The sequence below is a fragment of the Ursus maritimus genome, unplaced genomic scaffold (genome assembly GCF_017311325.1).
Source record: "Ursus maritimus isolate PB19 unplaced genomic scaffold, ASM1731132v1 scaffold_7, whole genome shotgun sequence".
Classification (NCBI taxonomy): Eukaryota; Metazoa; Chordata; class Mammalia; order Carnivora; family Ursidae; genus Ursus; species Ursus maritimus.
This window is the reverse complement of record NW_024426885.1, coordinates 65,215,838-65,221,274: the sequence shown is the minus strand read 5'-3', so window position 1 is coordinate 65,221,274 and position 5,437 is coordinate 65,215,838. Positions and strand designations below refer to the sequence as shown.

Genomic DNA, 5,437 nt, shown 5'->3' with positions numbered 1-5,437 from the left:
TACTGGTGATCTGACACCATGCAATGGGCCTGTGACCAGCCTTATGATCTTAGCAATCCCTCCATCTTACTCCTCCCTAAGCGACCACTGATGTTGTATGTATCTCTATAAATGAGTTTGAATTTTCTAGAATTTTATGTGACTGGAATCATACTGTTTATGTAACTGGAATCATACATACTCTTTCATTCAGCATAAGTAACTTAAGATTCATTCATGTTGTTATGTCATTAGTTCCTTCCCTGTTATTGCTGAGCACTATTCCATTGTATGACTCCACCACAATTTGTCTATCTATTCATCTGCTGATGGACATTTGAGTTGTTTCCACCTTTTGGCTCTTAAAAATAAAGCTGCTGTAAAAATTCATGTACAAGTCTTTATGTGGACATGTATCTCCCTTTCTCTTGGATAAATACCTAGGAATTAAATGGCTGGATAAAATTATAGGTATATGTTTAACTTTTTTTTTTTTTTGTCGTACATCTGCCTTTAGTACGAGCAGCAGCAGGTGGGACACTTCTAGCAATAGTAAAAAACTAAATTTACAAAAGCAGGGATTCAGGGAAGCCACCTTGTTGGAACACTTGGGAACTCATATGTAGATGCCAACCCAGAGCAACAGGAAGAGGATTCCAACGCCCATGAAGAGCAAGGCTACCAACGAGATAAGGAGCTCTTTGTAGATATCTCAAGTGCACTTGGTGGAGGTAACCTCATAAACAAAGAACCAGGTGGTGAAAAACATGCCAATGGCCAACAGCACCAATGTCAGATGGAGGAAGACAGCCAGGTTCACTGGGCTGGTATATCTACTCGTGGCCTCAGGTTCCATTTTGCCAGGCACAGGGTAATCCACCACTCTGCCACCAGAATAACACATTGGCAGGAGCGTAATGCTATATACTTCCTCTCCATCATGTCTGGGGGCATATAAAGCCTGGTTTTCCCACTCTTTTTTTTTTTTTTTAAGATTTTTATTTATTTATTTGACAGAGAGAGAGAGACAGCCAGCAAGAGAGGGAACACAAGCAGGGGGAGTGGGAGAGGAAGAAGCAGGCTCCTAGCAGAGCATGGAGCCTGATACGGGGCTCGATCCCAGGACCCCAGGATTACACCCTGAGCCGAAGGCAGACACCTAACCACTGAGCCAGCCAGGCGCCCCTGGTTTTCCCACTCTTAATTACGCTTAGATTTGAGCTGAGATAGTGTCAACATGATTATCCATTAAGAAATTCTCCTTCAACCTTTCGCTTAAGATTTCTGAACCATTAATGTTGCCTAGATGAACCATTTCATTAGTGGTTGTAAACTAGTACTATAATTCTTGCATTTACTACCTGTGATTAATTTATAAAGAAGAAATTTCCTTGGTCACTTATTTTGTTAGCCTGCAGCACAGTATACAGGGAAAGCAGTATAAAAAACTCGATTCTTTCCTTTTATTTATCATTTTTAGGATAAGGATTTTATGCTTGTAGCAACTTCTAAAAGTGATCAATAAGTTTTTTATTTTTGGGGTATCATTATGAATACATAGATTTGTATATATTTGATATACTTCAATTCATTGGAGCCATTATTTTTTTAGATGCTTAAGTTGTCCCATCTTTGGTCCATATGGGCCCCTTCTAATTGGCTCCTGTGTTCTTTCAGTATGACACCAAGTAGCCATTGATAACTTTATTGCTTTCAGGCTGAACAAGATGTCTCCGAATCATTCTGTACATTTTGTGTTACAGATTTGGAATTGCCATTTCTAAAAGGTGCTCTGGTTCTCTTTTTGGAGAAATAGTATAAAAAGATTATAATCTAGATACTAGGGGCACTTATTACTCCTGGAGTGTCATTGTTTCTTTTAGTGGTGTATGTTCATGAGCAGAAGTATTTAAATTTTGTCAAATTTATTAATATTTTTCTTAATATTACCCTTATCCTTAAAAAAAAAGATTTTATTTATTTGAGAGAGAGAGAGAGAGAATATGAGCAGGAGGGAAAGGCAGAGGGAGAGGGAGAAGCAGACTCCCCACTGAGCAGGGAGCCCAATCCAGGGCTTGATCCCAGGACCTGGGGATCATGACCTGAGCTGGAGGCAGACACTTAACTGACTGAACCACCCTGGCGCCCCTAACCTTATCCTTTTTTGTGTTTTGTTTGGGACTATTTCCTTATCCTGAATTTCTGAAAATATTCTTCTATATAATCTTCTAAAAGGGTTTATTGTTTTGCCTTTCCTACCTAATGCCATGAGCCAAGTGGAATTGATTTTGATTTCATTGCATGCTAAGTGTTCCAATATCATTTTCCCCCAAAATGATACTCAACATTCCTGTCATTCCATATTGAGAAGTCCTCCCACTTCTAACTACACCACTACCTTTGTCGTAAGTCAAGTATCCATATATGTGTAGATCTGTTTGTAGAGCACATATATATATTTGTATATATATGTGTAATATATATGTGCATATTTATATAATAAATAAGTTAACTTATTTATCATATTTCTTCATTTTGCTGTATAGTTTTGGCTACGACACTTAGAGCAATGTTGACAAGAAGTGGGACAGTGACACCCTTATTTTGTTCCTTATATCAAAAGGATAATTTTCAGTGTCTCTGCATTAAAAATTATGTTCGCTTGTGGGTTAAGATTTATTTTTAATATTGTCTTTTAGATTTAAAAAGATTCCTTCTATGTTAAGTTTGCTGAAATTTTTCTTTTTAATCACAAAACAGTTGAATTTTATCAAATGTTTTTTCTGATTGAACTGATTGTATGATTTTTTTCTTTAACTTCTTAATATGACAAATTACATTGATCAATTTTTTTTAACTGTTAAACTCTCCTTGATTTGCTGGTTTAAACCTATCTTGATTTATCTTGTATACTTTTGCTATACTGCCAGGTGCTCATTGGCACTTTAGTGGGGTTTCGAGGGTGACTGAAAGTAAGTGCATGTTTGTAGTCTGCTATATTTACTTCCAAATTATGCTCATTAGTTTTTGCCAGCTGATTTACTATTTTGGCGCCTTCATTTCTATGCAGTGTTTGTTCCCTGCCACCCCTCTCTACCCTGAATCCTGGCGCTGCTAATTGCATTGTCTTCTGGTTGCAAATGTAATATAAGTGTTTCCAGCATTGCATTCATAGTGCATCAAGTATTTTATTTATGCTATTTTTCCTTTATTAGACAGTGAACCCTTGAGATCTTAATCTTTTGTTTTTTTTTAAAGATTTTATTTATTTATTTGACAGAGATAGAGACAGCCAGTGAGAGAGGGAACACAAGCAGGGGGAGTGGGAGAGGAAGAAGCAGGCTCCAAGCGGAGGAGCCTGATGTGGGGCTCGATCCCAGAACGCCGGGATCACACCCTGAGCCGAAGGCAGATGCTTAACCGCTGTGCCACCCAGGCGCCCCGAGATCTTAATCTTTTGTCTTTGTATTTGTGCTGTCAGATGCCTGACACCATCATGACTAGTAAATCTGTGATGAAAGGAAGGCTAGAGGGGAACGTCCATCTTCCCCTGATATGTATTAAAAATCTGTTACTGCTACACTGCCATTTGGCAACAGCTAAGAATGACAGCTGCCAAATTGTATACAAAAATTTGTCTAAATGCCCCATGGGGTGTAATAAGTTACATGAGTGTAGAAACATCATATTTAACCTTTCAAAGAATTTTCGCAATTATCTTCTTTGATCCTCACAAGTGTGAAATAGGTAAATTAATAGCTTTAGCACTGCTTTACATTTAAGTAAATATAGCCCGGAGAGACTAAATATTTACCTAGGACTGTGTGGCTAATGTTTGGCCAAATTTGGATTAGAATCTAGGTTTCCAGACATTTAAATCCAGGCTCTTTTCAATAGACCACTGGTTCTCAGACCCTTTCTGGGTCTCAGAGGCTGCCACTTAATAAGGATGGGAAATAATATGGAGGGTGAATGACCAGGGCTCTGAGCTCCCTACCCAGTTTTGCTTTTGTCTCCTTGACATATTAGTGTTGCAAATAATTTTTCATTTGGAAAATAGCTCTATTGCTGTTAACAACATGATTGCAGTAGTCTTTAAGCACACACTTGCTTTCTGGGACCATGTGATGCTTCATGTTGTACATTCCTTGTCCTAGATTCAGTATCAGCCATTTCTTCAAGTAGTTCTATTCCTTTGGGCTGAGGATGAGATTTAGAATATAATACGTGGACTCTAGATGTGCTAATTGTATCCAGCTCCTAGGAAGTTTCTTAAAATCAAAATCCTGAGTTCTTGCTGATACTTCTAATTCAGATCCAAAATCACAGGGTTATTTCTTATTTTCTCCCATTCCATTTTGGTATGCCTCTTTTTCCATAGTGAAAATCCTGCTTCCCCAGAAACACCATAAACAATATTTACTCATTTGCTCTATTTTACACTGTACACAAAAACAGTTTTAGAGCAATACCACCAGTACCCTTATTCAAAACAAAACTAAATAGAATTCAAAATTTATCTTTTAAAATTTTTTAAAATATGTTTTTTAAGGATAAACATTTTTTTATCCTTACATTCTATCATACTAGGGGTGAACAGTCAGGGAATTCTGTTTAAAATTTACTTGAATTAATTATATTCCCTGTGTTGTTAAGTGTGCTATCAATTTGACTTATAGGTAGAGTCACATGTTTCTGTTTGTATTCAATTTTAGAGTTTGGGTTTTAAAAAGCCATTTTTATTTAACTTTAAAATATTTATAATATTTACATGTTTATAGGGGAATATATATATTTACCACATATTATTATCAATATATAATAAAATATATTATTAATTACTGATTGTTAGCATATATATTTACTCAGAGAAGTCGGGTTCCTATTTCTTCACTCTCCACCCAGTTCCTAACCACTGTACTCCACATAGATAATCATTTTCATCTGTTGTTTGTTATCTTTTCTCTGCTCCTTTTTCAACAATAACTATATATACACTCTTGTTTTCTCTTCTTATGGAAATGTTAGTGTACTCTGTACACACTGTGTTGTAACTAGATTTAAAAATTTTAAAATACTTTCAAATTTGTGAGTTTATAATTTTATCTTTAGTATTTTTTTGTTTCTTAAGAATTCCTTACCTGCCCAAAGGCCATGAACATTTTCCACTAAATTATCCTCTAAAATTTTTAAAGTTTTGCCTTTTACATTTAAGTCTTTAATCAGTCTAGGATTGATTTCACATGTGGTGTGAGAGTATCCATTTTTTTTTTTTTGGTGTGAATATTCATTTATCTCATATAATTTGAGGAATATTTTTTACTCACTGATCTTCAATGTCAGTTCAGTTATATATCAAGTATCTACACTTTCATGGATCTGCTTCTAGGCTCTTTATTCTGTTTTTTCATTCCATCTATTCCTGAGAAAAATCTCTTATTTTTACATTTCAGATCTA

The 5,437-nt window shown here is 35.9% G+C and overlaps 1 pseudogene; it reads right to left on the bottom strand.

The window, feature by feature from the left end:
• Positions 1 to 485: 485 nt before the first annotated feature.
• On the bottom strand, positions 486 to 973 carry LOC103667733 (annotated as a pseudogene).
• Between the last annotated feature and the right edge of the window lie 4,464 nt (positions 974 to 5,437).